This window comes from Tribolium castaneum, chromosome 9 (assembly GCF_031307605.1).
Source record: "Tribolium castaneum strain GA2 chromosome 9, icTriCast1.1, whole genome shotgun sequence".
Lineage (NCBI taxonomy): Eukaryota > Metazoa > Arthropoda > Insecta > Coleoptera > Tenebrionidae > Tribolium > Tribolium castaneum.
The window spans coordinates 10,720,860-10,733,864 of record NC_087402.1 but is presented as its reverse complement, the minus strand read 5'-3'; the positions used below and the strand labels follow the sequence as shown (position 1 = coordinate 10,733,864).

Below are 13,005 nucleotides of genomic sequence, written 5' to 3'. Positions count from 1 at the left end.
TTCAATTAAAACATTACATTAACGTTAGACAGTACCATAAAAAACAATTTCAGTTTTTTGAAACTTTATTTATACGTTTAAAGCAATGTTAAACTTATTAACGTTATAGTTTTGTTACGTGTTATTCATAAACACAACTTAATCTCTGAGGGATTTGTAATTTTTGAGATTCATTAATAAACTAATAAATGCTTTTAGCAGACACCCAGTGTGTTGCATTGTTCTTTTGTAAGGTTGGACAAAATTTTTTTTAATTTAAATTTTTTAATAATCAATTTATACGTGTTTATCTTCTACGGCAAAAAATAGAATTTTACACACGCTGATTAAATTGTGTTATAGACTTGGGTGCACCGGAGCTGCACCCTTGCGAATTAAGTTTAAATTTTATCGTCTTCTATAAAAAATAACTATTTCAGAGTGTACAACGTAAATTAAAAGATATAGCCCGATGCTTTCAGCCATCACTTCGTCCGGAGCATTTTCTAGTGTTAAAAAAGAAAATGTTAAAACTCCAGCCGTTGGGGCATTCTAAACTCTTGACTCTTGAGTCTCTGCGGAGTTGCGGTTTCTTGTATTTACACCTGTTCAAATTCTTGAAATAAAGTCGGTTCGATTAAAGTGATAGTAATACAGTGTGTATAAAGCGTTAATTTCCTATCGGTCGCTTAATTAATTTTCTTCCATGTGATTTGAAAATGTGGCTATGGATTACCGCACCGGCGCCTTGGACGCCTGGCGTCGCAGTGCACGGCGTCGACTCGTGTCAGTCTGTTGGTAGCACTGGAGCCACCGCGACCTTAACTTTGAATCTCAATTAGAAATGTTTGTGTGTTTTGAACAATTTGTATTGGTTTGTCGAGCAATGTGAGCTTTCGAGGTGAGCTTTGGCCTATTATTGTGGGTCTTATTTATCTAATACATCATAAAGTTTTTACAAGCAAAGTTTAATACAACGGAAGCCGCGTAAAGTTTCTTTACGGGCAACGTATCGTGAATAAGTAATTTTTCGGGGTTGTAAAATTTTATTGCAAGCGCAATTAAACGGGCGGATAATTTAAAAAGTGGCTGTCACCATGCAATCCCGCTAATTTAATAAGGCGATACAATCCGTTCCCGAGTGCTTCCCTCATACATTTTGATGAATCGCTGACGCTCTCCTTGCATTTATTCGCAGTAAACCTGGCCAAATGAGAAATTAGGCGAGTCATTGTAACAGATGCGCGTATCCTTTTTATCTCAAGCTAAATTTAATAAAATTGATGCTGGGAATTTGTCAAGACGGAGCGCATCGATTGTCCACTTGTCAACTCGGATTAAAATAAAATCGCAATTTTTTACACCGACTTTAGAGATTAGAGTGGCGCTATTCCGGTCACGCAACCTGATGAAGGCTTTTGATGATGCTATAAAATGAACAGGGGTGCCAGCGATCGAAAAGTGTAAAATTTTCAAGAGCAGCTGTGACCTTTCAGCCCACCAAATCGTGGATTATTTTCATAAATTAAGCCGAAAAAATGCAGCAAAGCTTACAAGCCCCAATTTGTATTCCGGGCTATTTCCGGACCTGTTCAGTCGCCTGTTTAAAATTTTGTTTTGGCAGGCTTTGAATTTTCTATCGGGTCACATGCAATTTAATTTGTTGCACGATTCAATATTTTTGAGATGTTGGCCGACTTGTTCATGTAGAAATTTTCGTCAGATTTTTCCTTTTCTTTGATGCAGTGGTTTCCGAGCCAAATAACTTTGTAACTCTTTAATAAATTTATTCCGACTTCTGCAAACTCACGATTACTTACAAATCGAATCAACAAAGAGTTTTTTCATACAACCAACAAAGCATAATTTCATTCACCCAAGCCGCTGAAAATGGCGATATTTTTACATTTCGGGACGCACTACATTATAATTTGTCATAAAGGCACAAAAGCTAAACACATATTTGTTCTTCAAAGATAATTTTTCTCTCTACTTGATAAACAACCCTTCCGTAGTCATGCAAAGCACAAAGATTGTTTAAGTTTGTGAACAAAAGAGACAGTTTTAATTAAATGTTGACTTTCGCATTAAACTAATTATTTTCATCTGGAAACCAAATTTTCGAATGGAAATTATTTCCGTAAAAGAACCGGCGAGATTATTTAAGACTTTAAGGAACTAATCCCGTTGTTCCATCCCTTCGAGAAAGTGCAAAGAAAGTTTGGAAGACACTACGTATGATTAAAATACATCATGTCGGGAATACCAAGAGGGATCCACATGGATTTCAAAGTGCCCCAAAACTCAAGGGAGAAGACTTTGAGAAAGGTTGCTCCATTATTGCGAAGCTTTCCGAATTCCATATTTCACTGTTTAAGTTCCGCATTTACAAAAAAATCAATACCGCCGTTTTGAAAAAAATTATTTATTTCTGTGGTTTTCACCAACAACTTGTCCAAGTCAAGTAACATTATTCGAAAAATTGGGCCGATGTGTGTAATTGGAGTTAATGTCCTGGACTTGGATGACCCTCTGACCGTTGTCACCTCTTTGAAATGCAAAATACTGGTAAATGAGATTTTAATCCAGCTGCAGAGCTTCGTGAACAAAATGAGATCTTTTAAATGGCATTAGTCGCTTCTCCAAGTGTTCATTTATTACATTTATTATGGTCCGTCTAGTTCCAAAAAGGGAAATAAGCGACTGCTTAGTCCGGATAAAAATTGGACGAGCATCAATCAAACAAACGTAAAATCCTCCTCCTACTCGTTTTGACCCCATTCTGACTTACATTCTTGGCCTAATATGGCACAAAAAACGATTTTTTGCAACTCGAGGTGCTCCAGTTTTTACCCCGATTAATATCTTAGCACAGTTTGATTGAGAAGAAACTTGTAACTTGATTAGAGACATTTCTCCTTTGAGAAATTAATTCAATTAATAATGCAACCAATACAATTTGACGCCCTAATAATACTAATGGAATAAAACGCCACACAAAGGCGAATTCCCGGTCATTTTTTATCTGCTGTCATTAGGACCAACACGTAAAAATCTAACAATTTAAAACCGTCGTATCGGAGTAAATTTGTTTAGTTTGTCGGTGAAAGCGTAAACATTTTTCACGAAACTTTATGGTTTATTGAGTTATTCTATTAAATTCGGGACAAACTCGGAACACATTGTATAAAAGGCGACCAAAGTTTCTTTCACCCTTGCTGCTTATCTCGGTGAATGAGGGATTTGCGAACTTTTCATTATTGCAAAGTGGAACTTAAGAAAACTGGTTAATTTTCGAGGCGGTATGTGCACGTCTGGTATGAATTTTCTACAACTTCACGTTTTCATTTTATTGGGTGTAATTGTCACGTGGACGGACGTGGTAGAGGAGACAATTTTCATATGGCTTTTCCCAAGCTCTGCGATTGTGAAATAAAATCAATTGTAGTTAACGTCAAAGTGTGAAGGCGCACAATGGTCTTAAACTTCCCCCAGCTTCGAGTTTTTCCCCTTCTAATGAATTTTTTCAATAACAAACTTTTAAAGTTTTATAATTGTTTCGGGAATAAGTTACGTGTGTCAATATTGGCAAATTGAAATCGAGTCATTTTATGAACTTTCTATAATTGCTCGATCTACGGTCCAAATAGATAAAGTTTAAACAGCTTTTACCTAAGCCCACACTTTATCCGCCTTCTGATTCGGGTAGTTAAACCCGGAAATAATCGTTTTGATATATTTCGTAAAAATTCGATCGTTGTTCACGAGTTTATGCAAGTTTTGATTACTCACAGATCGCAGCTTTCACGGAGCTTTGCGAAGAATAGAATATTCACTTCAAATAATTGAAAACGGTATGAGAAAAGTTTCGCGAAAGCAACTTATGATTTTCTGCGAAGTATTCACGTACTTATGTCTGGTATTGTCTAATGTGAATTAACATAAAAGCTCTTTTGCCAAGCGATTTGAGAAGAAATTCCTGTTTTAACGAGAAAAGTAAACTACTTCATATCCCGATTCTTTGTGCTATGAAAAATAACTGGCGAATTTCGGAAATAGTTGGGAAAAATTGCATTGGCTCGATTAAAATTTCTATTTTACTTGTTTTACTCTCTAGTCTAATCATAAATCCGCAACTTTATCTCTCATAAAATCAATTCCGATTTTATTAATCTGTGTTTTTAAGTCATTAGCGCTTATAAGGAAAAACTTTTAGTGTTTATAAGTTTAGTGCCAATAACCCTTTATCGTAATTGAGCAGCTTATAAAATCTTGAGAGTCATCTTAAATTCATATTTTAATGGCGTTTCGCGTAACTCTTTTTGATATGGCTTTATAAAAACGAAAGTAGCATATTTGGTTTTTAGGAGGGTGGTTACGAACTAAATGGAAAGTTTGCGACCACATAAATAAATTTATTTTCCCGATAAAGCGTGTCATTTCGGTTTAGTTAGAAGAATTAAAACCGAGAGTGATTTAAATGGAGCGTAGGTGAGGTTTGAATCATCGAACTGGGGATTTCTAATGTCGACCCTTGATCCTTTATTAAAATTTAACGCTGCTGTTATGGATGTGGCAGGCAAAAAGGAAGACGCATCAAAAAGTTACTTTCAGGTGAAATTCAATATCATAGGTCGAGTATCCACTTCCACTAAGTGATTTTTATATTTGTGGAATATTTTCTGCGTTTCATTAATATTCATTTGGGGTTCGCGGCGGGAAGATAGCGTTTCTCTTCCCCAGTAATAAAATAAACAGCAGCGAAAATCTTCATTTTTATACATTGGAAAATTCCGAGGTGTTCGGAGGCGGAATCGATAAGGCGAGATAAATACGATAAATTGGTCTTCCGTTTCGTTTTATTAGTAAAAGTTATAAAGTAATGATATATGGCATTTGGGGCTAAAACAAATATCCCTTATGAATAGAGACACAGGATTAAACTTTCAGATGACTGCCAAGTTGCAGATTTATGGTTTTAATGACCAGGATTATACCGCCCGCTTCTTGTTGTCGACTGGACAACGGATTTTTTTTTAATTTAATTAGTTTATACAAAAATTCATTTTGCATACACGTGCTGCATTTGTCACACCAGCCGAGGCTCTAATAAATTTCAACATACGAAAATTTACTCTTATGGAACTTAATCGCCATAAAACCACATTCGTGTCGCAAACTGGAGCGAACTCTAAATTTACGCGGATTGCATTTTATTTATTACACCAACAGTATTTGCACAGAGCGTAATGCAGCCAATTTGCACGCAAAGGCCCAGAAAAAATATTCGTAAGAAATAACGGTATTTTCAAATGGAAGTCAAGATTTAAAGAGATAATTTTATAGAACGGGTTCTAACATCTGGAGTCATAAACACAAAAGAACTCCTTCTACATTTTTATGAATGTTTTAAAGAAGATAAAAATAATAATAATAATGACAATAACATACCTGTAAAGGTCAGAGAACAATATAGTAGACAAAATAAAGGAAGGTCTTTAGTGTTTTTGAACTTTTACTCAAAAAATACAATTTTATGGCAAAGTTTCAGTTTTTATTTAAATCATCATTGGTTTTCAAACCTTTTGTTTGTCAATCTCGAATGACCCACACAACCCGTTTATTAAAACAATTGATGCCTGATGACGATTTCAATAAAAATGGAAACGTTGATGGAAATTTGTATTTTTGATTAATAGTCTAAAAACCTTTCCTTATTCGGAAATTTAAAGAAAATAGGCAATAGAAATTAATAACAGACAAATTTTAGAAAAATCTGATAACCATCAAAACCAGCGTATCAATTAATTAATAGAGTTTAGGTTTATAACCAGTTTGGTTATAAGTCTAAATTAAAAGTATCTCCAGAAAATTTGACTGCCGATGAGATTAATGATTTTTGTTATTAATAATTAATAATAATAATATTAAAACATAATAATGGAGGTGATCTAGTTTTTGACAAACCAACACTGAAAACCCTTTCCCTTGACCTACTTGCGTGATTGAGTTTTTATAAAATCTTAGTAATACTGTCTAAGTTAAAAAAACAACAACAATGATGATATACAGGATGCTCAAAAACTGGCGCACCAACTCAGTGGTAAGTTATTGAGAATCAAGTGCAGATTACGGGAAAAATGTTGAAAAAATTCCTAAAGTCATATTTAAAAAAATCTGGAGCTACAAACTTATTTTGTTAACTTCTTCAGTTTTCATTATTTTTTAATGTTTTTATGTTTCGCACTAAGTAATCGTTCCGTAACCAAACGATGAATAATTATTTTTAAATTTCGTATCAGACTTTAGCAGTTTTTTGTATTTAAAAAAAATAAAATTCATCAAAAATCATAGTTTGTAGATATGCCAACACTGGGAATTATTTCCTAGGAAACCATTTCAAAAATAATTTATTTTTATTGTTGATCAAATTCAATTGTGACCTCTACTGTTAGACAACGTTGCCACATATCATTTATTTAAAATTTGTTATTTATTAATAAATTTAATACAAAGAATTTTTTTGCTATTTTTAGCTTTATGTGTAAGCAATTCTCTACCATACTCCATTGAGTTGGTGCGCCGATTTTTAAGCACCCGGTATTTGGTAAAAATTTGTTTACTGTTAAAAACTAGTGTTATTCTTTGCTAATTCCTTTAACTATTATCATTCTTGTAGAATAAAGTATTTTTTTCTAACAAAATAAAAAAACGGGAAACAAATGTTCCAAAAAACTTCAGACCGATTAATATACGATTCCAGCGTTTTCAAAAATCGTAGAATCTACCATCTACGATCAAATAATTTCGTTTCTTGAAAAAAATAAGTGTTGTGTTTCAATAATTTCGATTTAGGGCAGGATTTTCGACACTGAAGGCAATCAACAAACTAGTAAACTTAATTAAAAAAGCTTTTGATAGATAAAGAGAAATATTGAGATATTACATGATAAACTGTGTCGATGTGACGTTCGAGGAAAAGCCCGGGATCTGTTTAGATTCTATTTCTCTAATAGATCTCAAATAACCTGTCTAAATAGACAAAATAGTAGTTTCGGAAAAATTAAATTAGGAGCGCTTCAGGGAACAAGTTTGTGTCCTTTTCTTTTTCATATTTACATAAACGACCTACCTTCAATATTTATGCACAATAAGATTAAAACAATTCAATATGCTGAAGCATATTGGGAAGCGTTTGGAAAAAGGAGAATAAATTGACAATAAAACTCTTAATGAGCTTTGTCGTAGAAATATTAATCAAATTGATGGTGCAGTTGAAAATACAAAATTTCTTAGATTAATAGTTGACAAAAATGTTACCTGGCATGAACAGATAATGCACTTGTGTAAAAAGTCATTAAACAGTATATAGTATATGCGATTAGAACAATATCTTTCATGGTATTATTTAATGAGCGTAGTGACTGCATACCACTCACTGTTTAAACCTTATCTTAGCAATGGATCTGTTCTCTGGAGTACTACTGCTGATAGCATTTTAACCAAAGTACTTTTTTTATACAAAAACAGCAATAATGTCAGTAATGAAACAAGTTGCAAACCTTATCTTAAAAGTTTAAAAATTAGGGCTTGGTTTTTTCCTTTTGGTTCACCTGTTGTGATAGAAATTATGCATTTAACAAATTACATTGAAATTTCTATAATATGACACTCAAAGTACATTTTCAGAGAACAAAAGACCGTAAAATAAAATTTAAAAATTTAAAAATAAAATAAAATATCTAATGCATTTCCCTCGGCATTTCCACAATATCTCACACCACTCAAATCGGAGGCAATTTCAAATATGTGATTAAAATTTACTCTCGAATTTATTTAAACAAATATTCATTGTACTCAGTAGTTTTTTGAAATTTTAAAAGAAAGAACAATGTTTTGAAAATTTAAACATCACTTGTGTTATCATAATATTTAGTGGGGTAAAATGATCTCCCTCTAAGAGAAAACACCTCGTGGAGAGGGTTTTATAATGTGCTAAATTTTTAGACCTTTGGTAAAAGCAGATGCTTTTATAAGCATTTTAACATGGTCGGGAAAGCTAAATACTTAAAGGTTTTTAGTAACTGTCCACTAGTTTCCTTGATTTTCAGAGGGATCATTTTAGGCCACTCTCCCCTACTTGCAATTATGATAAGCGGTCGGCCTATACAGCATGCTCAAAAACTGGCGCACCAACTCAGTGGTGTGTGGAAGAGAACTGGTTACTGGTTAAAAATAGTAAAAAAATTCTTTGTACTAAAGTTATTGATAAATGACGGATTTTAGATAAATGATATGTGGCTGGCAACGTTGTCAAACAATCATGATCGCAATAGAATTTGATCAATAATAAAAATAAATTATTTTTGAAACGGTGTCCTAGGAAATAATTCCCAGTATTGGCACATCTACACAATGTGATTTTTTTTTAATTAATTTGTTTCTTAATTAAAAAAACTGCTAAAGTCTGATAGATAATTTAAAAATAATTATTTATCGTTTTGTTAGGGAACGATTACCTAGTGTGAAACGTTAAACATTAAAAAATAATGAAAACTAAAGAAGTTGACACAATAAGTTTGTAGCTCCTGATTTTTTAAAAGATGAATTTTTTCAACATTTTTCCCGTAATCTTCTCAATAACGTACCACTGAGTTGGTGCGCCAGTGTTTGAGCACTCTGTATAATATTTTGCTGTTACATTGACGTGTCTGTAAGCTTTTTGTAACTTTTTCGACAAATAAATTATTAAGTATATTAATGACCGAAAAATCAAGATCAAGACAGGGAAGAGGGATTTAGAAAATTCGGAGCGACTCAGAAAACTGGGGAATTCGGCGTTTTCGGGAAAAATTCGCTCCGTTATGCGTTGGCTGCATAGTATCGGTTATCAGAAATTTCATAATGAAGCCGTCGCAATCCTCTCTTCGATCAGCGGCTAATGCAGCATTGTTTGGGGTTCGTGTGGGGCATGCAGGCCGATGACGTGACGACATAATAGAAGGTGATATGGGGCTCTAAGGGACACTAACCGCACTCAAAACCGCGAGGACGCATCATTATCACATCCACACTCACTCACGATTCAAAATAGACAGTGAAATCGATACCTATACTCGACTTTAGGGTCAAGCACGTCCTCGACTCGATGATAAACGATTCGGATTTAAATTCGCAAGGAAAAAATCAACGACCGCAACGTTGCAGCGGGACGGAAATAGCACAGAAACGGGGTGAAATGGACAGACTGTCGCCTAAAGGAAACATGTCAAAATATCGAATGATATTTGATGCACAGGAACTCGACACGGCTCCACACAGATGACACCGAGCGCTGAAACAAACTAATTAATATTGACGTGTAAACTGTGCACATTTCGGTTATTGCCCAACGAGAACAAGCGAAATTTATAAAAGAAAATCAAAATTAAAAGAAAAAAGTTAATGAATTTGGGAAATTCATCTCCGGCTGGATTCGAAAGTCACACTAAAGGAAGCAGTATTTTAGCTCCTTTGCTCGTAAATGACGCGATTACAGGAAATAATATTCTGCTACACTTTATCATTATCTGGCTAATCTCGTACTTATTATTCGGTTAATCTCTTAAGGCGATATTATGAGTTTAAATGGATATAATGCACCAGAGAACTAAAATAATAAATCTGGAACAACTTACCCCGAGAAACTTTATCTCTAATAAAAAGAAAATTGTTAATTAATATTAATTTCTGCAAGCGTTAATTCATTTAGGTGTCTGGAACATCAACATATCGCGCAGTTTCCAACTTAATCAATAATTATTTAACACAAGTTTCTGGTTACCTGTACTTAATTTTAATCGATAACAATTTAACCAAATAAGGTTGAAATTTACAGTTAGTTGCTAGTTGGATTGATTAAATGGGAACTTTTCATTTGAAATTTGACGCTTGCTACTAATACGCACAGTTTATGCAAACCGTGAAACATTTGTTGTTGCTTTTTTACAAATGAACAAACATTTGTTTTACTTTGTTGTACTAAAGCTTAAAAAATTCGTTTTATTGCGAGCGTATATACGGATTAATTGGTTTTTAATTTTATGGCCTCACTTTAATTACGATGTTTTATTTGATGAATGGGTCGCCATATTTTTATTACGTGAGATACAAATAACGCAAGTAAAATCGCTGTCTATCGTATAATTTCATAATCGCTGCATAATGTTTGCTTTCACAATTTAATATTGCGCGCATGATTTATTTATAGAGTTATTGAATAGATAGCGTTGAAAAATTCCTCTGGGATTTACATGCAGGTGGCGAAGCCAACTATTCGCTCAGTTCAAACAGTTTTAAATCGGAAAAATTTGACTAAGACAGCAGCACAACACTATGTTGAAATGTGTCAAAATCCTTTGTAAAATCTGTCTAAATTGTGTCGAGTATCAAGAACTTTGCATGTTCCTACCTATATTAGTTGGTAACAATGTTTGAAACTGTTGAAACGTAAGATAAATGCTTTGTTATCGGAAGTGTGGTACGCAAATTTAATCAATGAACAAAAAATACAAGAAATTTGAAGTGCATTTATTACTCTCGAAGATTTTTCTTATGTGGGATGTGGAAGATTAACGGTGCAGCACTTATTTACCATAATATCGATATCATCCGTTGTCAAATAAAATATCCTGACAGTGGTGTTCCATGCGCACTGGGTCCTAATGGGAAATCTCACGGTGCTCCTTTTATCGTTCGTTTTATCGATCTAAAAAGAGTGTTCTCTCGTCGTTTATTTATGTGTGGGATTGCATCTATATAAGCCTCATTTCTTAAACAAGCCATAATGGCTTTCTTTTGCACCGAGGTATTTCCACATTTATTCAAACATTTGCCTTTTGAGCTGTTGATAGGTTTTTTCCTTCGAATCATTGTATATTCCTAAAGGGAAGTATGTTTTTGTCAACCCTTTCGTAGGTGTCGGCCAAACTTTTCGGATAAAAATTTAATGAATTTTCTTTGACACTGTTAAACACTGAAAAGCTTTTACTTTGATCATAAAAGAAAATTGAAAAGTTTCAATAAGTATTTTTTTCGAAAAGCCATATTTCTTACACGATTTATTTACATTACGAACTTTTAAACGATTTATTGTTTCTTAATGCATTTCGCACTCCAACTGGGATGAAATATGGACGCGTTTTTATTTCTGATTGATTCGTAAAAACCCAACGCACAATTTTACGACTAATTACGATATCAATTGTTTAATTTAAGGGAGGTATTCACTGCTAATGTATCTGTTGGCCATCCAATTACTCGAATTAGTCTTTTTGATCAAATGACTGGTTTTGTTTATGAGCGTCACTAGGCAATTACGGAATCAAATCGAAAATCACAGAGGTCGTTTTAACTTTTTTAGTTTAATTAAACGCTTTTATTCGATTCCTGATAGGTGGAGGCCCACCGAATGAGTGCAGTCGGTGCTATTTATTAAGAGTAAATCGGGCAGCTTTCCGCATTTTTTAAATGAAAAAATATTCTTTTTTCCACTCGATTCTCGGTCTATTTTAAACTCGACTTTGTACTATTTCTGTAACTGCGATCCTCTTAAATTAAAATGTCCACGTGTAGTATTTTTGTTCTCGTTTAGAGATAATTGGTTAAAGCTGGAACCTCATTGCTTTGTGGTCTTAACTCCTTAATTATGAGACCAATCTGTGTAATTTTTCCCATTCCGAGGAGACTGACTGATTCAATCAGCTTTTCGCAAGACGTTGGCTAGCTGGAGATTTACAAGTCTGGCGCTTGTTATTTCAGTTCTTTGCTGATATCATACGTCGATATTTCGTTTTCATGGTTGCAATCCTTTCTCGAAATGTGACTGCTTTTATTTCCGTTGAAAATTAACCGCATTTGCTTGAGTAAACAGAGGGGAGTTTTAGTCGAACATTATCCACGCGTGTGATATGGAATTCCAACATCTTAATTAATCGATTGTCGTTTGTGATTACTAACCAGCTTGATGCATTGTAAGTATATTTCGGTCCGGTTGCCTTGTTCCGGTAATTTCCGGGTGAGCTTGTTGCAACAACAACTGACGAATTCTAAACAAAACGCTGGGCATGAGCAATTTGTACGACCTTTGACCCATTTCCTGCTTAGTTTTTTGGCAAGAAATTCGTCGTTGAATGTCTCGTTGCGTTTTTTCAGAAATATGGTTTTGATCAAGTCGGACACCGTTTGTGATTTATCGCCAATAAATCGGGGGACGAGTTGTGAGTGCTTTTGGCCGATTTCATAGAAATTATAAAGCGGGTGGCCCATAAATTAAAAAAGCTATGAATACATAAACCGGCACTGCATGTATACGCTAAGTACGGCTAAAAGAAAAATTCCACATGAATAAAATATTAGATTGTAATTCAGCATACAGCGTTTTTAATGTTTTATTATCTGCTTACTCGTTGTTTCTTAAGTAACGGCCTTATCTCTCCTAAATGAGACAGAGTAGGGAATCTTTTAAATTTAGTAGCTTTATAGGGGCACCAACATAACTCACGCGAATTAAACTATTTAAAACTTTACTTTCTAGTCGGAGACATTATTACCTGAATTTATAACGGTCATATATAATTTGATATTTCAACTTTGTTCTAATTTGAATAGGATGTTATTTTGGAAGTTTTTAAAACGCTTCCGGCCGAAATTAAACGCATAAATTTCAGGAACGGATGTCAAATTCTATCTAATTTCCCTTCAGACATAATAAGTTTGCTCACTTGAAACTTATTATGCTATTGGCGAAATGTACAATTAGCAGGCTATCGTTTCAAAATGTACACCTCGCGCCAACACCGCTTTAAACAAATTTCATTTTCCATCTCCGGTAGTATTATGATATTTAATTAAAGAGCGAGTTGTGCACAAGGGTCTTGATTTATCAGATTAATTGAATTGTGAAGTGGATATTGTAAGTGTCGAGGCCAAGTAGTATTAAACTCGATATTGGTTCGGGGATTCACAAACTGTAGTAAATTATGTAAA

General features: G+C 34.0%; 1 protein-coding gene across 1 annotated transcript in view; it reads left to right on the top strand.

The window, feature by feature from the left end:
• The first annotated feature begins 736 nt into the window (after nucleotides 1-736).
• LOC662117 (leucine-rich repeat-containing protein 24) overlaps nucleotides 737-13,005 on the top strand; it is a 33,867-nt gene continuing 21,598 nt past the window's right edge. The window contains exon 1 of the mRNA XM_968234.4: nucleotides 737-880. The gene's annotated coding sequence lies outside the window, so the exon portion shown is untranslated. The remainder of the gene's footprint in view (nucleotides 881-13,005) is intronic.